The sequence below is a fragment of the Triturus cristatus genome, chromosome 7, assembly GCF_964204655.1.
Source record: "Triturus cristatus chromosome 7, aTriCri1.1, whole genome shotgun sequence".
NCBI classification, from domain to species: domain Eukaryota; kingdom Metazoa; phylum Chordata; class Amphibia; order Caudata; family Salamandridae; genus Triturus; species Triturus cristatus.
This window is the reverse complement of record NC_140590.1, coordinates 1,421,985,426-1,422,010,947: the sequence shown is the minus strand read 5'-3', so window position 1 is coordinate 1,422,010,947 and position 25,522 is coordinate 1,421,985,426. Positions and strand designations below refer to the sequence as shown.

At 47.6% G+C, this 25,522-nt stretch overlaps 1 long non-coding RNA gene across 1 annotated transcript in view; it reads right to left on the bottom strand.

The window, feature by feature from the left end:
• Positions 1–1,157: 1,157 nt before the first annotated feature.
• Positions 1,158–25,522, bottom strand: part of LOC146812137 (uncharacterized) — a 130,592-nt gene continuing 106,227 nt past the window's right edge. The window contains exon 3 of the long non-coding RNA XR_014965874.1: positions 1,158–1,285. This is a non-coding gene — a long non-coding RNA (uncharacterized LOC146812137). The remainder of the gene's footprint in view (positions 1,286–25,522) is intronic.

The window sequence follows — 25,522 nt, the reverse complement described above, 5'->3', positions numbered from 1 at the left end:
GCTGCAGCTTTAAAAGCATCCCATACTGTGTGGAAAAGGAGAGTGTCTGATTCATTAAAACAGAAACATTCTACCAAAAAAAGAGGAGAAAGATTAGGTAAAAGCTGAATCAAGTAGCAATGAGTTATTAAATCGCCAACGTCTGGGGACAGAAGGTTTGTTGAGTATATCTAATGAAATAAAGACCGGGGCATGGTCAGAAATCAGTATAGAACCAATGTCAGCAAATTGTATGGATTGAGAGATGTTACGGATAACAAAAATGTGATCAATGCATGATTGTGTCTGATGTACTGGAGAAAAGTAAGTATATTCTCTTAGAGAGGGGTTGCATAGTCTCCATTCGTCCATCAAATGTCTGTGCTGAAAGGAATGTAAAAATGATTTATGAGCTTTAGAAGAAACAAAGGAAATCAAGGAGTTATGGTCTATCAAAGGGTCAATGATTTGATTGCAATCACCAGCTAAAATGAGGTTATCATGAGAACACTGCATCAATTTTTTTCCAAGGTGCGACCAAAAAAAGGGAGTAACCTGTGGCTGGTGCATAAATATTAAATAAAGAGAGTGGAACCTTCCCAATGAATAATTCTGTGAATAACCAGCGACCTACATCGTCATTTTATTGAGATATAAGCTTAGCATGAAGAGATTTGTGACATACCGTAATAACACCATTACGCTTATCATCCCCCGGAGAGAAGAACACATCACCAACCCAATATCTCTTTAACTTTAAGGACTCACATTCTGTGAGATGTGATTCCTGAATCATTGCTATATCTGCTTTCAATTTAGATAGGTGCGATAAGACAAGTTGCCTTTTGATCGGTGAATGCAAACCTCGAACATTCCAAGTAACAATGTTCAATGACATAGAGTAACTGTTGAAAGAACAAATTGAACCAGACCAGACAGAATACAAACTTGATATAGAAGAAACCACAAAGATCATGTAAGGAATTAAAAAAATTAACAATTACTAATATAGAAGAAAAAAAGAAGAGAATCAAAAGTGAAGAATTAGAGAGAGAGCAAGTAAACAAGTAAGATACCAAAAGACAAAATGAAGGAAATGTAGATAAATGAAAAAAGACAAAAGATGAGAAAACAAGACTAACACAAAAGAAAAAACACATACCTATGGAAATCCAAGAAGGAGGACAAGGGTGGGGGGCTGAAACCACATGGAAGAACGGTGCATCCAGATCTCACGGAAAGGGGCACAAGGGCAACTGGATATGGCAAGGTGTGAGACAAGGGGAGAGACATACAATGGGGATGCCTATGGGAGGAAATAGATAAGGTTAAATTATGAAATAATAACATAACAGTCACATTACAATCAAGACAACAAAAAACTAGAACAGCTTAAGAAGAAGCACTGAGTACACAAAAATATAGGTATAAGTGATAACTGTGTTAAATCCAGAGCAAGTATTCAACCAAATTGAGAAGTTGAGGCACCAGAAGTGTCCATTGTTTAAAATCTACATGTATTGAGAACATTTTTCAGTTTAACTGGGTCTTCGTAGGAGGTTGTCTTATTCTTATACGTGACCTTGAAAAGGCAAGGATAGAAGAGGCCATATCTAGCATCAAGAGCACGAAGATCCGGTCTCATATTTAGAAATTCTTTGTGTCTGTCTGCAGTGCTCTTAGCATATTTCTGTGAAAAAAACAACGTATGACCCAACCAAGAAATATGTGTTGACTTATTAGAGGCTGAAAGAACCTTAAGAAGGTCTGTATATTCCAGGAAATACAGAATTTCATCTCTTGGACGGTTAGGACCATAAGGATTAATGTGCAGACGGCCCAATATGTGTGTGCGTTGTATGTTCAAAACAGTATCTTCAGGTAGAGCCAACAATTTAGGTAGAAAACGTTTGAAGAAGGTGAGAGGATCTGTACCCTCTGTGTTCTCTGGTAAGCCATATATGCGCAGATTGTTTCTTCTATTTCTGTTTTCCAAATCCTCAACATGCTTCTGCAAGGAAGAAACTTGTGACTGTAGGAAGTTAACCTTGCTTTCAGTTACATTGTATGAAGAAACGCTCTGTTCCACTGCGAGGAGACGTTCATCCAACTGGGACCATTTATTTATTAGAAACTGAAGTTTAGTATTTGTTTCTTCCATGAAGGGTTTTAATGCAAGCATTTCTTCCAGTAACTAATCCAGTGAAGCAGGAGGTGGTTACTGTAGGAGAAGGAGCATTGTTTTTGAGATGCTTGGGATTAGCCTTGGCAGGAATTACCAAAGTGGTTACTGTTGATGTCGTAGATGGAGACGCGCCGACTCTTGGCTGAGAAGCTGAAGTAGAATCCATTGCAGCAAACGTCATGAAGATTGTAGAATTTTTGAGGAATCGACGTGCCAGAGATGAAGTAGAAGAATTAATCTTCCTTAACCTCCCCATAAGCTGTGCAAGAACACAGTTTGTAGGAATGCAGAATACTTGGTATGAAAGAATCAGCTACAGCAGCAAATGCAAAGTATTCACTGGCGACAGATATTGTGTCAATTATTTAAGACAAATTCTTTTGACAAAAGCCAAAACAAAGGACATTTGAACCAAGTCTCTTGACATCGAAACAAACCTTCCCTTGTCCAAATAATCGCTTCAGGAGTACCAAAAACAGAAGAAATGTGTAGACTCTTCAATGAAACAAAGACTGTTATGATGAAATAATAACTGGTGAGGACAAAAGTACTGATGAGGGTCAAATATCAGGCAAACTTGTTAAAATGAGACCCTATGAGTGACAGAAGGAGAAAGGACAAAAAGAGGAACACATGAGACAACCTGTTCAATGATTAAGCAGATCCTCCTTTGTCTACGTATGAGAGTACAAAAGTGAAGAATATTCCAAACAAGAAAAGTAGGCACCTCAGTCTAATGATAAGAGGCAACATTGACATCTGAAGGTGCGACATTGAGGTTGCTGAGGTGCGCGACCTCAGATTTGAAGAAACAGCAGTTGCAGCAGCCGTGATAGTATAAATGAAAAATGACAGTCTCTCCTGGAGCATTAGCGAAGATCGTGAATACTTTATTTCCTCATTGCTGGTGAGCGCTGCATATTAGCAGGAGGTCTTCAAATGTATCATTGAAAAGACGATGGCATGCTTTATTAACCCACATTGTCTCCAAAGGTCGAAACAAAGGGAGAGCTAAGGTGCACGTTATCTCAGCGTTGCAGGAACGGCAGCTGTTGATGCGGCCACATATCAAAATGGCGATCGCGTCCGAGGCAGTAGCAGAATTATCAAAATACCTTCTTACATTGATGCTGGTGTGCTTCGCGCATTACCAGGAGGTCGTCTGGCTGTTCATTAAGCTTGACCCTCACGGGAAAGAAAGAAAGGGTCCCAGGACCCGTGAAAACTTGCCACTGACTCGTGCCGTCGCGCTGGAGCTCACTGTGCAGCCGCCCTCCTCCTTGGGCATCAAGCCACGCCCCCCCCCCCCCAGAAGATCTCCTGGTAGCCCCTAGTCATCCAACATCCTCCATAAGTTGTCTCTCGGTTCCAGGTCAAATGCTGACTTCCAATCAGTAAAGGCAACATATAGATGGTCCCTCTTCAAGGTGACATACTTACAGCACAACACCTTGAAAAGGAAGACCTGGTTGAGGGTACATACTTTGTTCCTGAAACCTGTCAGTGCATCTTCAAGGATATGGTTGTCAAATATCCATGCTTGTAGCCTTGCCAAAACCTGTCTGCAAAATGTTTTTTGTCTATTGTCAAACTGGGATTATGGCTGCTCCATGCCCGGTTGGTGGAATTTCACTACCCTTCACGATGGCATTGCCCAAATGATTAAGGTATGGGGCCCAGACATCAAGGTGGGACAAGTAAAAATCACCGGGTATGCCATCCAATCTAGGTGCCTTTTCTTTTTTCATTTGTTTTAGGGCACGCTCTGTCTCACTTAAGATGAAACAGGCAGGCTCCCTGGGAATGTTAACCTCACCTCTTTCAAGGGGAATTGGGGTTACTTGAGCTGTTGCACACTCCTTCGCCTTAAACTTATCCTGCTTCTCTCCTGAGTCCCACTCACTATAAAGCGTCCCAAAGTGGTCAACCCACTTCTCTGGCTACACTACAGCTTCTAGGTGATTGTCAATTGCTGGCGTACCAGGTGCCACTAGCTTCCAAAAACTCTTTGGGTTTCATTATCAACTGCTTCAGTGAGCTCTGACCACTGTTCCGATTCCCAGATCCTTTTGGCTTCAATCAAAGTGGTCTTATAGTGCTTTCTTGTGAGAGCTATTTCTGTCTGGCTACTCTTTTTAGTAGGCTGTTTTCATCATGCCTACAATCTCTACTAAACCAGCTGGGTAATGTCTTTTGAGGCACCACCTCTTTCCGTTTTTAACAAAGATAGGTCTTAATGGATCCATTAATTGTCAATGCGCAGTAAGAAAATCTAAGTTTGCCATTTCTGTTGATCCTAATATGGAAAACATTTCCACAAATATTTTATATATTTGCCTCATTTAACATTCCTCCTATTGTTGACTGTCTAAACTGTGCTGTAAAAGGTTAGGGGCACCAAGTTTGAACTCATGAACATAGAGATTACAAATTTGACCCTCAGAACTTGGTGATCACTATCTGGTCCTGGGGCAATTTGCATATCTAACAGAGTACCTAGTCCAGCAATATGTAATCAATATTGCTGGTTGTAGATCCTCTTCTAAAAGTTGGACATGATGGGGGGGGGGGAATCTGATCTGGTTTTGCTGTTGCATATTTTTGGGCCATATTCAACAATCATATCTCCCAACTGCACGAGACCACCGCTGAACCACAGTTCTGAATAATGAGTCAAAGGTTTTATCTATTTCCATTTTACCAGGGGAGAGTCTCATGTTGCAGTCCCCCGCAATTCTTTTTAAGGCACCCTGGTTAGAATGACTCAGTATGTCAATAAGGTGGTCCACTGTTGGGGATTGTATATTTGGGGGACCTGATCTAATATAAATGTTCACAATGACAATATGTCTAGCCCCATGCGGAGTCATAATTGTTATTTCTAGTCCCAACAGGTCCATGCTGTTAGATGGGTTTATTTTAACTGTTGGGAATAAATCCAACCTCAAGCAGATTAAAAGGCCACGTGAAGCTCTTTCCGATGGTGACGGCACTGCATTAATATAAAATGTAATAAAACCACTTCTAAATACCGGGACCACTTACCAGGTCTCCCGGAAAAGGATAATATGGGATTGGTCAATAAATTCCCCCTATTCAGGTTCACAGAGCTTTGTTCTAACTCCTGCCAGGTTTTTTTTTGGGAGATTTTTAAAGCGCATGGCTGCCCGTGACAGCGCTAATATCCGCTGTTTGGGGTGCTCGAGTGAGTCTAAGTTCCAATGGTATTATGCTCAGGGGGAGAACGTGCCAATAAAAACACAGTAAGTTACTACAATTTTAAAAAGTTGTGGCGAGTGGTCTCCCGGCTTCCGCCTCAGGAGATGGTGGAGATTTTCAAGGTAGCGCTTGTATTCAGCGCCCTTTATTTATACTTCTGGCGGGGGCGTGGCCTCACGGTAGTGGGCGTGTCCTGGTATGCTCGGCAATGGCGGCAATCTTTTCACGGAGCCTGTGACAGCGCTAATATCCGCTGTTTGGGGTGCTCGAGTGAGTCTAAGTTCCAATGGTATTATGCTCAGGGGGAGAACGTGCCAATAAAAACACAGTAAGTTACTACAATTTTAAAAAGTTGTGGCGAGTGGTCTCCCGGCTTCCGCCTCAGGAGATGGTGGAGATTTTCAAGGTTTCATGATAGTAGTCTGAAGAAGTCGACCTCGATCACCCTATCCCCAACTCTTTGTGACGTTAGGGAACAATCCTGGCCTACTGTTTCAGATAAAACATTATCTGCATTCGTTAAGTTACTATTGATCCCCCCTCCCTCCTTCCTCTTGATAAATTCATGAGGGGAGGCTAACCATAGAGTGGTATTAAAATCACTCTTAGTCTGAGCAATGTTGCCTATTATACCACTCGAGCGTGCATACAGTCAATCAGCCAGTTAAAGTAATGTTTATTTAGACCATAAGTCCTTAAACACATAATTTATATCAGGATACCAGCTTTTTAGGCGAGACCAAAAAGTGAATAGAATACGAAGAGGAGGGGGGTGAGCAGCACATTTACTGTGCTCTTCAAGAAAATACAAATATGCGCTGTTTACTGCCAGTCCTAGGCATCAACATAAGGAACTTGCCAGAGTATCTGTACCATCCAAAATACAGGAGCTGTCATAGAAGGCCAGCGTTCTGTGGTAATAAGACTTCAGAGCCTATGACAATTTCTTGAAGTTTTATTAGAAGCAAGCTCCAAGTGTGCTTTCCGGAGGTCAGTTGCATTTCATCTGACTCCAGGAACTACAGGGGCCGTGTTATATATACACACGGCACCCTTTCCCTGTTTGCACCACGACACACTTTTTAAAAGGTGCATCGGGAGCAAAATGGCAAAGTGTGCCGTATTATTCAGAATTCACTGCCCACAAGGCAGTCACAAACACATGCTGCCATGGGGCAGAACATTTAAGTGAAATACAAAGTTGCTGCTTCAAAGCCGCTGAGTGTTTCACAGTGCAGGTAGCATGCCGCCTGCAACTCGAAGAGGGTTCCCCTTGCAGGCAGGTGCAGTGAATGTCTGCACCTGCCTGCAGAGGGATGTTAGGGGCTTGGGACCCACTTTCTCCCCCAGAGGGCTGTCTTTAGAAGGCACACTGAAAGTGTGCCACCTTTTTGTGGCTCCCTTTCAGTGCACTTCCTAAAGGAATGTTTGCCTCTGCGCCCATGTCGGAAATACGGCACAGGCGAAGAAGCAAAGTAATTCCCTCATTTGCATGGGGCCACACACTTATGCAAATGAGGGAACATCCTTTGATGATAGCACTGGTGCTATACGTGTGCCAGTGCTATCAGTATTACAGAAAGGTACGCACAAGCGGCTGTGGCCACTTCTGTAACACCATTATGCCCTGGGGGTGCACAAAGTGGGAGCACACTCCAATTGCACCCCGGGACACGATGTATAATATGGCCCAACTAGGTCATGGCATAACATACTACCAGCCGGCATTCTAATTCAGCTGAAATATACAATACATTCCCCTTTCTTGTATACAAGAAAAGATGAAGTAAAATTCTACATAATCAGGTACATATTACACAAAAGGGAGAAAATGTACACATTTGAACATACCACAAGAAAATAAGAATAGTAAACATTAAAAACAATTATAACACAAAATAAAGTTACTGTGAGGAACTTCAAGATGCAGTCACTCAACCATGTAGGTGTCTTCAGAACACACGAAGAGTACAGTTGACTTCCTCCCACCTCTCCTTTTTTAACATCGTCTGTAGCTGGACCATGGCTTTCAGCCTCATATCCATTTCTTCGGCAGTCATTAACATCAACCCATTGCAATCATCTACATTTTCACATACTTCATGTTCAGAATCTTTCTTTTGATACAACTACACTCTCCTATTATTCCATTGTTGTCCATTTTTCAGCTCTACCCAATGCTGTAGACATTTTTCACTTTGAAAGGTCCCATAGACTTTGATAAACCAGATGAAGCCCTTCCAGATCTAGTCTTGACCCAGTCTCCTTTCTCAAACTGCAACCACAATATGCTATCAACTGATTCAATGTTCCTCCTAACACCTGCAGATCATTCCTGTAACCAAAATGGCATCATGTTGGATTCATCTTTTCTGCCTCAAATTTAAAAAAAGGGAGAAACTTTGATTTGTAGTTGTAGCTCAAAAAGCCTATACCATGACATTGAGAGCCTCATCGACTTTCAAGCCACTCTTGATAGATAGTCATTTCTAGGCTTACCTGTGCTAATCTGTTATCCCTTTCTGCCTGGCATTGTTTTTGAGATTGCAAAGTGAAGTCCTTATCTGCTTCATCCCATTTTTAGTATGGAAAATATCTCATTTTGTCTGAGACCAACTGTGTACCATTGTCTGTGATGATGTATTGTAAAATTCCTTCCATTGCAAATGCAACTTTCAATATTTAATGGTAGGTTTTGTGATATTACATGTAAAGATTACTTCTAGCCACCTATTGTGGAAATCCACTATGACTATCGCAAATAACTGTGCTTCTATAAGGAATTAAAACAGGCCAATGAAATCTAAACAAATTTTAACCCAAGGTAAACCTGGATCTCCAATATTTGGATACTCTCACTCACACCCGCTTTTAACCGCTTCTCACCTTCTTTACACACAAGACAACCTATTACACCTCTAGTGACCTCTACTTCCAGTCCAGCCAAGTTGGTCTCACCCAAGTGTACTTGATGTGCTAATATGCTCAGTTTATTCCTTAGTTCATAAGGAAGCACCAATCTCTCACTTCTCATGACTGGCTGTCAGGTACATATTGTCAGTACATCCAACACCTGATTGTAAGGCCTAATACTTGTTGGGAAAGAACTATCCCTTTGAATCCCTCCTGATTAACTTTATAACATTTTTCATCACTTGATCCTTATCCATGACTAGAACCAAATCTTTTAAATAAATAGCTTAATAAATGCCCTCTTTTACATCATTAACACAAGATGCAACCACTTCATCTAATTCAAACTCATCTACTACTTCAACCTCATTTGATAGTCTTAACTGGCATTTCCCTACACCATTTTGCTATCCTGAGATGTACTCCATGGTGAACATGAAGCATTGCAATTTGGCAGCAAACCTAGTCAATCTGACTGCTTTTATTTGAACCTCCAGGTGTCAAAATCTAGAGTAGTGGTTGGTCCATCCTTAAGGTGCTTTTTGTCCACCACACAAATATCTTAAAATATTCCATATCCCATGCAGCTTCTAATGCTTCTTTTTCAATGGTGAATATTTCCTTTCCAAATCACTCAAACCGTGGGATGCAAAGGCAGCCCTTTTCCCTTATTTCTGATGCACTGGAATCCATTGTGATGATGGCTTTTATTATTCATGTCAAAAGGCTTGAATACACCAGAATTTGCAATTTAATGTTTAACAGTTTCAAAAGACTGTTGTTGGGCTTTCTCCCACAGAAATCTCACACCCTTTTCTCAATTTCTTTTTTAAACATCTGTATATTGAGTTTTGTTAATAAGCACCTGCTTACATATTACATATATATCATTTGCACAATTTTACAGGAACTTAACAGCCTTGATGTACAAGCACTAGTTATGACAGTTTAATCGGCTCCTGTCCTCCAACTGATCATATAGTGCATTAAATTATTTAGATTATCTGTGGTTCTCATTGGAGTCCAATAGCCTAAGCTTTGCTAAGACCACTGATTAAACATTGTGTAACAGATTTGAACATGTGTCACAAGAACTTCTGAGCATACTGATACGATTGCATTAGGTTTGTTGTTTTCCCTTGAGTTTACATAATACTGTAGTAACAATGCGGATGTGGTGTATGACTTTATATGCATAATACGTTTCTGTTAGACTTTTGTTTTCCCTTTACAAGTGATGTAGGACTGAGGGGTGGAAAGCACTTCATTTACAGTAAGTATAACGTGCATTGTCACTATGCTATTTAGGCTTGCGAGCGAGTACTGTATGTATATTTGTTTGTACTGCCTTCGCCCGGACAACTCCATTATCGTCCCCCAACCAGCAACTCCCCAAACCCAGGGCCATAAGAGACCAGGTATATGAACAGGGCGAACAAAGCAACACCAAAGGGGATGATGGCCGGAGTGTTGAACATTGCAGGCACTCACCCCCAGTCAACTGATCTGGGTTTAATCCATCATCATTCTTTAGCTCACACCGCCACCCTAGTTCAGGCATGGCCATATGCAAATCAGTCTGACCCTGTGCCTCATAGGAACAGTCCAGCCCGAACTGCCAAGCCATGTCTTCCCTGGACCGGAAATAAGCATCCTGGGACCGGTTTCTGGCTAATCAGCCATCATCAGCCAGGCTAGCTTGCATTCAGTGGCAAAGTGAGCAAGGGACCCTTTGGTATTGCTTTGTTCGCCCTAAGTTGGCAGGGTATGCCCAGACGTGGGTCCCTTGCTCACTTTGCCACTGGATTCAAGGGGTGAGTGCTTGCAATGTTCAACACTCCGTCCATCATCCCCTTTGGTTTTGATATGAACAGGGAGCACAGACGACCCCTCAGGTCTACTATATTCCAGGGGGAGCCGCTATGTGTGTACTCCCATCTAGTGTGGTAGCTTTGGGGGAGGCAGTGGTTGAGTTTCCATCGTTATTCTCCAACAACCCATGAAACACCTGCAGCATGGCCTCCCATTGTGCCGCTATGAGCACTTTACGAAGGCTCCGGATGTCTTCTACACGGAGTGCCTTGCCCTCTGCTCTAGCCCATACTAAGAACGATTGAATCCATGCTGATATTGTCAGCAGGTCTGGCTTTTTCCACCTTTTAGTGAATCAGACACTTTGCGGTTAGCATACCTAAATCTAGAAAGCAGAAAGTTGCTCCTTGTTTCTTGCCCCTAGGGTAGAGGTGAGTATACATACCTCCCAGGTGCGTTCTAGCTGATGATCCATGGATGCCACCAGGACGACACAGACTCATCTCCAATAAGCATGTATGGAGGTGCAGGACCACAGCATGTGCTTCAAATCAGCCCCAACGCATTTACATCAAGGGCATACCCTGTCCGTCCGTCCATAAAATTTGTTGATTCTCTCGGGAGTGAGATAGGCCCTTTGGACTATATGGTGTTCTATAAGTCTAAAGCGTGAGTTACGCAGGATGTATATAGGACCGAGCAGTATTTCTGACCATTCCTTGTCCATAAACGGCCGCCCCTTATCTGCTTCCCACTTCTGTCTAACAGACATCATTGGGACCGCCGTGTAGAGGCGGAGTGACTCCGTAAACCAACTAATGTGGTGTCTGGCCCTACCCATAACATCCAGGTATTGCATAGTGTGATGCGTGGGCCGCTCCGCACTCATGTCTCTCCATCTAACCCTAGGTGCTGCTAGGATTGAGTTATATTGTAGAAACTGACCAGGCGGCAATTCATTTGCATCCATCAATTCCGCAAATGGAGTAAGTGTCCCATCCTGGTAAAGGTCACCCAGTGTTTGCACCCCTGCATTCAGCCAGGTCGATGGTTCCGCAGTGGTCACCGAACCATCTCTAAGAGGCATGCCCTGTAGTGCTAAGGCCGGTGCGTATGGTGTTGTTGCACGTGTTACGTACAGACTTCTAAGGTAAGTTTTTTTTGCAATCTGTAGTAGCAATTGTCGAGGTGCACGGCGCCTGGCACAGGAGTGAAATTGGTGAAGTATGTCCCCCACAGTCCAAGGCAGTGTCAGCCAGTTGTAGCCCTGCCAGTTATTTCGCCACCCACTGAAGTTGTGAAGCTAAATAATACTGCTCCATGTTAGGGACCTCTGCAAGGGCTACACGGCAGCAGGAGCCATTCCATATAAATTCCCTTAAGGCAGTTTCAAATCTCCGAAAAATGGCTGCATATGGGTAAATTTGTAAAGTGATATAATAGTCTGGGGAGCACCACCTTCTTCACCAATGCGATATGGCCCGCAATCGCCAGCGGGAGCGTAAGTCAAAAGGTAATTTGCGAGCACAGTGATGTGATAGCTCTTCCTATGTTGCCATTCAGCAGAAACTCCTGGCTGTGATATATGCAGATCCCAAGGTATCTGAATGTGCCTGGCTGCCAGGGTATACCTACATCACAGCATCGGAGTGCAGGATTAAGTTGTGCTCGGCTAAAGGGTTATAGGCAGGATTTACTTCCGATAACCTTCAACCCCGAAAGATCAGCAAAAGACGCCAGTGTGCACGTAAGTGGGAGAGTGTGCACATCCTCAAGGTCTATTATAAAGTCATCCGCATACAGTGATACTGTATGTATGCCATCTCCTAGCAGAATGCCCCACTCCACACCCTGCTTTCTAAGCAAAGCAGCCAGTGGTTCCACTGCTAAGACGAACAACAGTGGAGACAGAGGACACCCCTGACGGGCTTCACGCCAATCAGTATGGGTTTGGAGATATAATTGCCTGACTTCACTCTTGCCGTTGGTTGTGTGTACAGCAGTTCGACTAGACGAAGAAAGCATCCTGTGATGCCTTGTTAACTAAGTACTGCAAATATGTAATGCCACTGCAGGGAATCAAACGCCTTCTCCAGATCCAGCACCAGGAGACCCAAGTGTGGCCAGTTACTGAGAGAACAATTGGCAACCTGGAAGAAACGGCGAAGGTTCAGCAATGTATTATGGGCTGAGAAAAAGTCATTCTGCTCAGCATCCACTAGCAATGGCACTAGTGGGGCCCGACGGTCAGCCAGTTCCCTAGCTAATATTTTGTAATGCGAGGCTAACAGACGGTAGGATCCAGGCTTGGCCGGATCTTTGTTTTGCTTGGCAAGAGATACAAGTAATGCTTCCCGCATGGAGAGGGGGAGGATGCCCGCATCCAGCGCTGTATTATACAGCTGTTGGAGATGCGTTGTCACTACATTTGCGTAAGCTTTATAGTAGTCAGAAGGGAGTCCATGTGTTCCGGGAGTTTTGCCGACAGGCAATGCTCGTATCACTGCTCCTATCTCCATAGGTGTGATGGGCTCATCTAGTTCTAGGATCTGTGCTTGGTCTATTGCTGGGAGCATTAGTTGGGAGAGCAAAGAGGCAAGTTGTGTCGCTAAATATATTTTTGGACGTGTAGAGGGCTTTGTAGTAACTGGTTAGTTCTGCATGTATTTCTGCTTGTGAATAGAGTAGTTGACCTGTCACAGCATTGAGGGCATAAGTTGCAGTGTTTGGTCTTGCCATATAAGCCAAGCTAATATGCGACCCGCCAGGTCCGAATGCACGTGTACTCTGGCCAAATGTGCTACATAGTTAACATGTTGCAAGCGCTCCAATAATTCTGCCAGCTCTCAATATTTTGCCTCTAATGTCGCTATGTTCTCGGACTTAGCTGCCCATCGTGTTTCTAAATGCATCAGTTCACCTTCCACCCTCGCCACTGTTCCCTCTAAGTGTTTGTGGATGTTCCAATTAATACCTATACATCTGGCCCTGATGGAGACCTTAAACGTCCCCCACCCCGTCAGTGGGTCGCCAGTCCACCCAACATTGAGTTCAAAATATTCAGCCGTGGCTTCTCCCACTGCCCCTTGGAATGACGCATCCTTCTTGGCCGCTGCTGAAGACGCCATATGGGAACCAGTGGATGAGGTGGATCCCATGTCAGGCGCAGTAGGTGGGGGTTGCAGTCCTGAGTGTGTAAGACTGAGGTACTCAGCATGATCTACCATGTTTTGAAATACCGGAGATCCCACTATCCAGTCAATATGCACATGTAGGCCTTGTGGAGCCGAATAGTAAGAGTATATTTTTGTACTGGGATGATGTATCCGGCATAAATCTACTAGTGTCGAAGCCATTCACGCAGCACCTGTGCATTGTTTGTAGATTGTGTACCCAATAGCGGAGAGAAAGAGCGGTCCAGTGATGCATCAATAACAGCATTATAGTCGCCCCCTATCAACCATGAGAGGCCACTCTATCAAGCTCAGACTGTCGAGAGCGACTGGCCAGACTGGACCTGTTCTGTATTGGGAGTGTACACCACGCCCATTATCAGTGGGATACCGTTGATGCAAGCTTTTAAAAAGACATCCCTCCAGTTAGAGTCAGTTTTCACTTCTTCCGACTCAAATGGGGTCCCTGCCTGCACCCATATCAACACCCCCTCGCATATGAGGAACAATTTGTAGCATAGATCTGACCTTGCCAACGGTACAGCAGGCGCCCGACCTCAAGGCCAGCCAGGTGGGTCTCCTGCAAAAGGGCAATGTGCACAGTTCTACGCATGAGATATGAGTAGACTAAGTAGCGGCGCAAAAGCGTGTGCATGCCCCTCACATTACATGTTATTATATTTGTAGATGACATTATCATTGTAGCAGCATATTCATCATACCAACCCTGCCCTCATACTCAGAAACCACGTATACCTTTCGCTCACATAAGGGGGAACACAATTCACATGACAGTATTGCTCAGTTACGAGGTTTTTAACAGACCAACTGATAAGATGCAACTTGTACAACCATAATGGAGCACATATGCAACAGGGATGCACCCAAACAAACATGCCAACTTGTGGCGACTGATTTACTACCCCATTCATAGTGGAGAGAGTTCACATATCACACAAAATTTGGGGGAGTGGAGAACTTTGTGTTCCTATGCCCATTTTACTGCTAGAATGCAGAACGTTACTTGCCAGAGTGGCCACCCATTACATCATTTGCCAGTTTAGCCTCTGTGAGTGCAAACAACTATGTCTACTCCTGTGCCTGTACCAACGCTGATGATCATCTGTCAGGGTGCAAATGGCTGGGAGGTAGGTCACTCGGTGTAAGTTTGCACCTCTTAATGGTACAGAACCTGTTGAGTAGTTTGAATTTCTAGGAGCGGGGGGTCTCCAATAATGTAAGCTATGGGGTCAAATAATGGGGTCAGCCGTTTGTGGTGTCACCTATGTATCAGACTCTGAAATGTGCTCTGCTATGAAGTCCTCCTCGTTGGTGGATTTCTCCCTGTCGTTGTCTGGGTCTGAAGCTTGTTGCTCAGAGTGGAGCGATGCTGCTGTTTGTATAGCATTACGTCTCTCTGTGATCATTTGTTCTAGATTAGGTAAAGCTACCAGCTGTTCGGCCCTACTGGTTCGCCTCCGTTTGCCCCTGTTGTGACAGCTTGCAGTTACAGGAGATCTCTCTAGCTCAGCGGGGTGTGTCGTCCCGGTTACGTATCCCGCTCGCTCCATCCATCCAGTACCTTGCGTCCGCTGGGTCTTCGAAAAATCTAGTATTTTATTTATCCTCCACCCTCAAGCGCATAGGGAGAAGCTGCGAATACCGTACATTCAGTTCTCGAAGTCGACGCTTAACAGCTGAGAAGGAGTATCTTTGCTTCTAGACTGCTACAGTATAATCCGGAAACATCATCAACACAGCACCCTTCACCTTGAGTTCTTGCCTGCTACGCGCCTCATGTAGTATGCTGTCCCGATCCCTATAGTTGAGCAGCCGAAACAAGAATGGTCTAGGAGTAGCTCCCGGCTGTGGTTTTCTCGCTTGCATCCGGTGCGCAGTCTCAACCACAAATAGTGCAGATAAGCTGGCCTTAGGCATCCATTTGCGCAGCCAGCCCTCCGTATATTTCACAGCGTCTTGCTCCTCAGCCCCTTCAGGTAGACCAATGACACGTACGTAATTATGATGTGATCTGCCTTCTGCATCCTCCATTCTATCCTCTAGCACAGCTTTACGACTAAGCAGTGCCTGCATCGTAGTGGTGCTTACCCGGGCAACTGGCTGCAGTTCTTCCAGTTGCATCACAGTTGAGAATTGTCTGTCAGTCAGTTAACGCTCATACGCTCGCAGGTGGTTGAAATCCATTTTGACTTTGTCTATTTAAGTGATACTCTTGTGCTCTCTAGGGAAGCCCCAGTTTTCTGCACCGCAGATAGTACACTGTCCAACTTATCATTCAGTTCTGTGTCCATTAGTGTAGGCTGAGGTTGCGATTCATGTTCCATATGTTTCCCAGGAGTCTGCGAGCGCCCACTCGGATTGGGCAGAAGGCCAGAGCGGAGGCGCCCCATGACCAGTTGTTGTGCTGTGGGCATTCAATGGAGGTGCAGGGACCTCATAGCGAATATGTGTATGCCACTACATGTGGTGGCAATGCCCTACAATTCAATTTATTAGAGAGATCAGGGTGGTCTACTCAATCCTACAGCGCCCTAGCCCAGTCAATCCACCTGAGGGTAAAAAACTTATCTATCCACCCCGGGGCCCCCCAGTCGCAGCCTGCGTGCTGCATATCCCAGCAAAGCCACCCGTGTGTGTTAGGCAACAATGCGCCACTGGCATGATATTCCTCCTCTTCCGCACTGATCGTGGAGCACTTTTACAGTTCAGTGACAGGCCTCAAGTTGGAGGGGCAGTGCTCTTGTTAGGCTATGGAGTGCGTGTACGTTATCAGTAATGCCCACCCTGTTGTTCCTCTATTCCCAACTGCAGGATTCTAACACCCCTGCACAGGAGCCCCAGTTTATTGGGCGGGGGGTGCCCAATGCAGTAGTACCGTGCAAGGAAAGCTCACACCAAGTATTTTGTGTGTTGCGGCACCAACATGTTGTGTATCAGCAACAGTACAGGGGCCCCCACAGCGCTCGGAGGTCACGCCGTGTGCACGCAAAATCCACTTACTAGGCCCCAAATTGAGCACGTTTTTATGTGTCCTGCAGTCAGCTACCAACCACACCACACTGCAGTCTTATATGTTATAGGTGAGGTGCTGCATCACCTATTATGACTCCGATTGCAGCCTGGGCCCGAGCCCACCCCTGGGTGTTGAGAGAGTCCAACAGTTGCTTAGGCTGCGTATTCTGTGTCCTCCATCATTGTCCCCTCCAGAGAGAGCACCCAGGTCAGCAGCCTGCACCCGATCCGGCAAGCCTCCAGTCCCAAGGCAGTCTGCGGCTACTAGGTCGCTACCCCCAGTGATTGGCCTAGGTCCGATATGGCCCCGGGCTCGACTGACACCCCCGCTCACACAGGCGGCAGGCACAGACCCCTCCACCGTTCGCCCCGTTCAAGTGACAACTAGCCTGGGCCTGATCTAACCCCCGAGCCAGCACAGTCTCAGGCGTGCGGGAGAGATCGCACCAGGCCACTCTTCAGTACAGGGATGGGAGGGGACCGCTGGTAGTGCTCACCTCGCTGCCTGCGCACTCTCAGATCTCACGGTGCAGGGGATGTCCACCAGAGTAGGTCTCAGCAGGGGCAGCCAGCTCCCATCAACTCGGTCAGCACATCCGACCTCCACCGCTAGGCATACATATAATCTGCCTCCGGCGTCACCAGGCTAGGCCTCTCTAGGCTGGAAATCACACAGAACTCCATTAGCTGGCACCAAGCGCCCAGCACACACGGCTGACTCCTCCGAGCCGCTCAGCGCTGGACTCCCCAGGTTCGGTGTCTCCAGCAGGCAGTCTCCAGTCACAGCGGCCTCACAGAAGCAGCCGGCAATCCAGGCAGAGGCCGCAGCCCCCTAGGGTCCCGCCATCACAATGCAATGCGACTTCGGGCCAGAGGCACCCAGCCGCCGATCAGCGGTATCCTGCACCCACTGTGCGGTAAGCTGCACTCAAGTCTTTGAAGGGGGGCTCAGGGACCCTTCTGATAACCGGATGGCCCTCCGGAGGGCTGCTTGGATGAGAAATGTAGCGGATAACGGGCAGTTAGTGCGAAGCTTCAAACTATTGCATCCGCCATCTTGGCCAGTTGGCCACGCCCCCTGATACCCTTTTCTCAATAATACTCGTAGATTCTCAGTCTTATCCGGAAATCTTTTAAAAAATGTAGCATAATACTCAATTATGTCCATGAAAGACCTGAGCTGGTCTTCATTAGTTAGTTAATGGGCATTTACTACAGCGCTAATTAGTTCCTTCTTTAGTCTTACTCCCTCCCCGAAATAACCTCAGGTAATCCACCTCACTTTCCAGAAAGTGACATTTCTCCATATGTTGTGTAATTTCAGCAGCTGCCAACTTGGATAGTGGTTCTCCTAGAACTTGGTTATGCTCACAGACCATGTTTCCAATCACCAGAATGTCTTCTTGAAAGAATGTGTTCTGTGTGCCCTTTAAAATTCCAGACATCATGCACTTAAAAACACTGTCAGCTGGAGCACGACTACTGACCTCCTGGCCAGGGACCTGCTCTCTCCCCCGCAGCTCTGCTATTGTGCCGCTGACCCCGCCGCACCTAGGTTGAGTCCCCTCACGGGTTCGAGTCTACCCCTGTGACTGTGCCCGTTCTGTCTTTCTGGTCTGTTTTTCTTTGTATTCCTGTTAATGACTGTGCCCATTCTATTTTCCTGTCTGGTTTTTGGCATGCCCTGTATTCTGCATTATATCTGCCTGCTTATTCAGCCTGTGCCCCTATTATTGTATACTCTGTGCCTGCTTACCGTCCTTTTTCGCTGCTGGTGCCCCACCGGCCCCTCACTCCTGCCGAGCCCGCTCCCGCCTCCCAGCTGCGTCTTCCCTAGCCCTTCCCTATTTAATGGAGGCCGCTGCATGGCCGGACAGCGGACACGCCACTGGCGTGCTGAAGGCGCGCCAAAAGTAAGCCCGTCTGTGACCCGACCACGACCAGTGCCAGGGACCCTAGACCTCCAACCACCTACCGCTACGACTCAGCTGCCCTCCTCGCCCTTAACCCAGGAAGGAACAACAACTGCTAGTTGTCCACGCTGAGCATCACCCACGGCCAGTTCTCCTGCCGCCACTGCTGCAGAACCTTCACCACCCTCCGTACCCCAACGGCCGCCTCCCCCACACCGGATGCCAGCACCACCGAGGCCCTGAAGGGCATCCTCCTTAACATGCGCTCCCTACACAGGCACGCCTCCTTGACACCCTCTCGCCAGACGTCGCCTGCCTCACGGAAACCTGGACCAACGCCTCCTCCGCCCCCAACATCGCCACCGCCATCCCTGACGGATACAAGTTCCAGTGGAAAGACCGCCCCAACTGCCCAGGAGCAGAACTCACCTTCGCACACAAGAGCTCCCTCCAACTCTCCACCTCCTCCATGAACACCTTCACTTCCAGATACTGACCAACCCAGAACCATCCTACGCAACACCCTCACATACAGGCCCCCCAGACCACGAACAGCATTCATCACCACCATCACCAACCTCGTCGCACCCCACGCCATCTCCTCCACAGACTACATACTCTTCGGGGACCTCAACTTCCACCTCGACACCCTCAACGACCCCACCGCCTCTGCCCTACTGGACAACCTCGCCAACCTCGGACTGCAACAGCTTGCCACCAACCCCACCCACATGGTAGAACACACCCTCGACCCCATCTTCGCAGGAGGCAACACCATCCACTTCAGGCACAGCTCGCAGCCCCTCTGGAGGGACCACCACTGTGTCCACTTCCACAAACCCACCGCCCTCAAACCTACAGCCCGCCCTCCACGAAGGAACTGGAGCAAGGTCACAGAGGAGCACCTCCACTCCCCCCTAAACCGCGATGCCCCTCCACCCCGAATTACGCCAACCTCGCTGCCAAGGAACGACACAAATTGATCACCAACTGCGCAGACGAACTTGCACATCTTCGCATCCCCGACAGACAGCGCCCCAGGAAGGCCACCTGGTTCAGCACCTACCTCCAAGAATCCAGACGCATCTGCAGATGCCTTGAAAAGAAATGGAGGAACAGCAAATCTTAGGAAAACCGCACCACATAAAGAACGCATTGACTGAGCAACACCAACTCATCAGATCAACCAAAAAGACCTTCATCCAGAACAAGCTAGCCGCCAACTCCAGCAACCCGAAGAAACTTTTCAGTATCATCCAAGAATTCACCAAACCCCCAGCTAAGCCAAGGACATCACCCCCTCCCAGGACCTCTGCAACAAGCTCAGCACATACTTCCATCTGAAAATCAAGTCCCTCTACGACAACTTCGACGAACCAACACCGGAAAGCGAAAACACGCACTCCCCCAGCAACGTCAGCTAACCTATCATCTCCGCCTGGACCCCAGTCACCACAGAAGGCACTGAATAAACCATGAAAGGGATCCACTCAGGAGCACCCACATACCCCTGCCCTCCTCACATGTTCCACAGAGCCGCCGCCACCATCGCACCGCAACTATGACGCACCATCAACGACTCATTCAAAACTGTCATTTTCCCAGATGACTGGAAACGAGCAGAAGTCAAGCCCGTTCTCAGGAAGCCCTTGGCAGATCTTTCGGACCTCAAGAACTATCGTATTATCTCACTCCTCCCCTTAGCAGCCAAAGTCACCGAGAAGACCGTCAACACCCAACTAACAAAATTCATCGATTAGAACTCCATCCTTAACCCCTCCCAATTTGGATTCCGCAGCAACCGCAGCAGTGAGACCTCCCTGCTCACCGCCACAGACAACATCCCCACCCTACTCGACAAAGGCCACACCACAGCAATGATCCTACTTTGACCTCTCTGCAGCTTTTGACACCGTTTTCCACTGTACTCTTGCCGCCACTCTCCACGACGCCAGCATACAGGGAACCGCCATCGACTGGCTATGCTCCTTCCTTACTGGCAGAACCCAGAGAATCTGATTGACACTGTTCCTCTCCGAACACATAGAGATCAACTGCAGAGTAGCTCAAGGATCATCTCTCAGCCCGACGCTCTTCAACATCTACATGGCCCCACTAGCTGCCATCATCAGACAGCACAGCCTCAACATAGTCCCCTACGCCGACGACACCCAGCTCATCCTCTCTCTCAACAAGGATCCCGTCACCACCCAACTCAGCTTCCAGGAAGGAATGAAGGACGTCGCATCCTGGATGAGCAGCAGCTGCCTTAAGCTCAACTCGAAGACATAGGTTCTCGTCCTCGGACCCTCACCCACTGCATAGGACAACACCTGGTGGCCCACCGCCCTCTGCAGCCTGCCCACCCCCAACGGACCACGCCTGAAACCTCGGCATTGTACTTGACTCCTCCCTCTCCATGACCTGAAAGGTCAACGCCGTAGCCTCCACCTGCTTCAACACTTTCCGCATCCTATGCAAGACCTTCAAATGGATCCCCCGAATCAAGAAAGACTGTCACCCACGCACTCATAACCTGCAGACTGGACTACGGGAACGCCCTCTATGCCGGGATCAACAAGCCTCTGCTCCGTAGACTCCAGACCATACAGAACACCACAGCCAGACTCGTCCTCCGCATCCCTTGACAAGAACACATCTCCCAACATCTGCGAGACCTCTACTGGCTCCCCGTCGAGAAGAGAGTGACCTTCGAGGTACTCACCCACACCCACAAATGCCTCCACAACACCGGACCCCAATACCTCAATGAAAGAATATCCTTCCACATACCCAAGAAAAACCTCAGATCACCGACCTCGCCGAAACCCACACATCCACAGAGCCAGAACGGGTGGAACAGCCTTCTCGTAAATCGCAGCCAAGAACTGGAATGAGCTCCCAGTCGACATCAGATGCACCGCCTCTCTCCACATCTTGAGGAAGACTTTCCAGACCTGGCTCTTCGACTGACTGGAGCTGCTCACCCTCCCCCCCAGCACCTTGAGACAAACACAGGTGAGTAGCACGCTTAACAAATCCCTGATTGATTGATTGTCAGCTTATGCAAAACCAAAGTGAAGTCTCTCAAACTGAAAAATTCCCTCAGGTGTAATGAATGCTGTTAATGCTCTGGACTCATGATGTAACTGAATCTGATGATAGGCCTTCTAAGACTGAGCTTTTAAAGGTGCCTTCCTGGTTTCAATAATAACACAATTTAATTGAAGTTTACCAAAGAATAGGAATCCAATACTGCATTTCGATTCAGTCACCTTGAATCCACACAAAAGCGTAGACTTCTATCAGCCTTCTTCGTTATCACAATAGGTGATTTCCAATTGTGCACCTCAACCTGCTTAATAACAGCATCCTTAACCATTTGCTGCTACAACTTGTTTACGTCAACTTTGATAACTAAAGGTATCCTTTTATCCCGATATCTATTAGGCACTGATCCTGTTTTCAATACAATGTAATGCATATAGTTTTTCAGAGCACCCAATCAATCTCGAAACACAGTTTGGAAATTTGTGAGAACTCTTTCCACACTTATATCAGAAATCACCATAACCTGATCTGGTAGCCTGGTGTTTCCAATACTTAGATCGTATCGATGCACCCATTCCAAAATTGGTGGCCATGATTGACCTACATACACTTTGTCCTTGACTCTATGCTTTTGGAATACTACTTCTACCCACCTATACCCTGACATCAATGGAACTCCCTTGATATCCATGTGGATTTATGCCCTTTGTAAGAAGTTCAACTTCTAGCCAACATGTCTTTAGGAACAATTGTGTAGAGTGAGCCAGAATCAAGCTTCAGATCAACCTTTTTTCCCTTTTTTACAAATTTTGCTTTAGGTCTGGTCATCCAACAAGTGTCTCCACCTGACTTATCCACACTCAAGGGTCCATTTACAATCCCTGTGCACCTCGGAACATCCTTTGTAATGATGTGCCGGCGGCACACACTCCAGAGCCATATCTACAAGGCCACATAAAGACACTCTGCGTGGCTTTTCATGGCTTCATAGATATGGTGTGAGGCAACGCAGCGCAAGTCGCTACGTTGCCTCACACTGCGATAGGGAGGCGTGCCATGGGCATTATGGTCGGTGCTCCCACATAACACCCACGGCATTTAACACATTCCAAAATTTACAACATACTGGAAACCGGGGAATGCCTCTAAAGCCTACGTCTCCCCAGGAGTGGCATAACTGTTTTTTTTTGTGCAGGAAGGTGTCCATTCCTGCATGAAAACAACCTGATTTCAATGCAGGCACCCTTGCACCATGGTGCAAGGGTGCCTGCAATGGCGCTAGGCAGCCATTTGTGTGCCATTGCAGTAAAAGAGGACAGGAATGTGCCATATCTCATAGATACGGAGGATTCCTACCCTTTTATTTTAGGGCAGTGCAGCAGGAAGTCAGGTGGTGCTGCCCTATGCCAAAAATAAGTAAATGAGGCCCACAGTATCTTTGTTGTGTGATCATCTTCGAATCTATGGAAACAATCTTGCTTCTCCCAATGCGACATACACATGCAAAATAACCTTTTTTTTTATCACATTTCATACAATCTTTCCCAAACACTGGGCAGTCTTTGGACTCTTGTCCATGATATATACTGGCCATCTGAGATAGTTTCATTGCATGGCTTGTTCTGGTGTGTTCTGCCATGTTCTTCTCTTTTTCTTTCCAATGAATTGAATTGGGTCCATGGAAAATGCTTCCACCGTACAGCATTTATTTTACTGTCTGTTTCCTGTTGGATTTCCCATGCCACTGCGACTTTCTGAATCTTCATTGAGCCCAAGCGCTGCATCTCCTCCACGCAACAAACATTCTGTCTCTTCAACAGTCTTTTCTGTTGTGATGGCCTCTTTGAGAATACTGCCAATCTCGTACTTTCCTACTAGCACACTCTACTATAAATTGATCTTTGATTCACGCTTCTGTCATTAGTCCAAATTGATATTTTGTTGCCGATTCACAAATTCTTGCCACAAATTGATCTATACTGTTTGCCTATTTTGCATCGTGGTGTGGAACTTCTGTCTTGGTAAATTTATCAAACTTATTTTCCAATCTCATCTTTGCTTCATTGAAAATATCATCTATACCTACGCCTTCTGCATCCAGCACCTTGGCAAAATGTTAACATATGCTGTCCTTCTTTGCCTAACGCGTTTAACAAAAGTGCTTTTTAGGTCTCGGCTAGCGAAGGCTGCGCTTGCGAGATTTAATGTTTTTCAGTAGTGGGGCTTGAACCCGCCCCTCTTCTCCATTGGCTGGCCTCTTAAATGCTGGTCAGCCATTGGAGAAGAGCTTTCTCTGGCGAAACAAGCCCCGTCTTTTTCGGATTCGGGGGCGTGTTTTTTCGCTTCTTTCTCTTTTTGAAGCCCCGTCCCTTTTACACTGGTGGGCGTGTTTTTTTTTTTTATTACAGGGACGTTCTCGTGTTTATTAGGTCTCAGCTACCGAAGGCTGCGCTTGTCCTAATCCTCCTTGTCATAACTGTTCTACGCTAGTCTCCACTCAACCGATTAACCGCGTCCCTTGAATTAGTCTATCGTGTCCATAATCTACTGCCCATTACCAATCCCTTATTTCCAGTCACTTTTCATGCGCCTTTGACTAATGTACTCAGGCCATGCACCCCGGCCCTCGAAGCAAGCAACCAGCCTCCACCAGCAGCAGCCCGCCGAAGACGCACCGCTGAGACTCCCGGATCACCGTCCTTTGTGCTCCCGCCCCGGCGCCCGCTTTGAGCCGAACTCCACAGCTGGATGCGCCCCGGGGGCAGGAGAGGCTGGAGCGGCCCCGGCGCCCCCTCCCTGCCGCCGCCTCTGGATGTGGGACGCGGTGGAGCCCCCCGGAGCCTCGTGAAATGTGGCAATGGGAGCCGCGCAGCCCGCCCCGCCGGCAGCAGCATGAGGACCAGCAGCGCCAGCCCAGCCACCGCCAGCCCAGCCCGAGCCGCCTGCCCACCACCCAGGCTCTGAAGCGCAGTACCGCGCTCCCAGTATGGTTCTTCCCGAGCGGGAGAGCAGTGGGGCTGCCGCGCCTCCTGGGCCGAGCAGCCGCCGGAGGAACCGGAGAGCCGACGCCATCCGGCCGCCCCCCTGGACCTGGAGTACCTGCAGCAGCCGAGCTACTGCGACGCGGCGTTCGCCCTGGAGCAGATATCCAAGGTGTGTTCTTGGTGCCCCAGAGGGGGTGGTGTCCTCGAATCCTCCTGCGCCCACGGGTACTCGCCGCTAGTGGTCCACCGAGCCCCTCCTCCCCTGCCTCCCAGGTGGTCCGTGGCTTGCGGTCAGGATGTTGTGTGAGCCTTCAGGCTATGCGCAATCTGTGTTTTGAAGCGGGGAGCAGCCGCCGGACTCCAGCCTGGAGGTTAGCCAGACCCTTGCAGGCACTGGTGCGAGATTGGATCAAAAAGATGATTAGTAGAGGCACACTCCAGGGAGCTGCTATAAGACAACTCTGTGTGTGGGTGGGCGCACAGTTGATCGAGCTGAAGCCCACTGTGCCGAAGCCCGGCTTGAGAACGTCGAGGTCATGGTAACACACGGGTAAGTGAAAGCGGCCCGCCACCACCCACAACAACCTCCTAATTATAGGGGCTGTTGTGTTTAATTTTGTGCTGCCGCTCCAGTCCTGTATCTGTTGCTCAGCCGGCGGCTTCCTCCGTCCACTGTCCGCATACCAACCCTTCTATTGTCCACAATTTGCAGTTCCCAGTCACACACCATTTTCCGTCCCTCGGCAGACCCCAGACCTTCCCGCCTGCTGTTCTCTGGTAGCCTCTCTTCTCACTAACTCTGTACTCATCTCCCCTCACTGCCCACAGCAGATCTCCCTCCCATCCTCTTCAATGGGATCCTCCTGATCTCCTTTCCCGCCTCTTCTCACTAACTCTGTGCTCAGCCCACAGACCACAGACCTCTCACCCATCCTCTTCTCAGCCTCTCTCCACAGTCCACAGATCTCCTTCCCTCCCCTGACAAGCCACTCCGGAGCCTGCAGGTCGCTCTTCTCACTCAGGATCTCTCTCAGCCACTCATCTGCCTCTGCTCACAGACCGCAGATCTCTCCCTTCCATTCTCGCTCCACAGTCGGCAGATCTTCCGCCCCGACTCGCACCTCCGGAGCCTGTCGACCTCTTTCACATCTCACTCGGTGACTGTCTACTCAGCCCCTCGTCTTCTGCCTCAGTCCACAGACCTCAGATCTCTCTCCCATCCTCTCTCCGCAGTCCACAGATCTCTCTCCCATCCTCTTC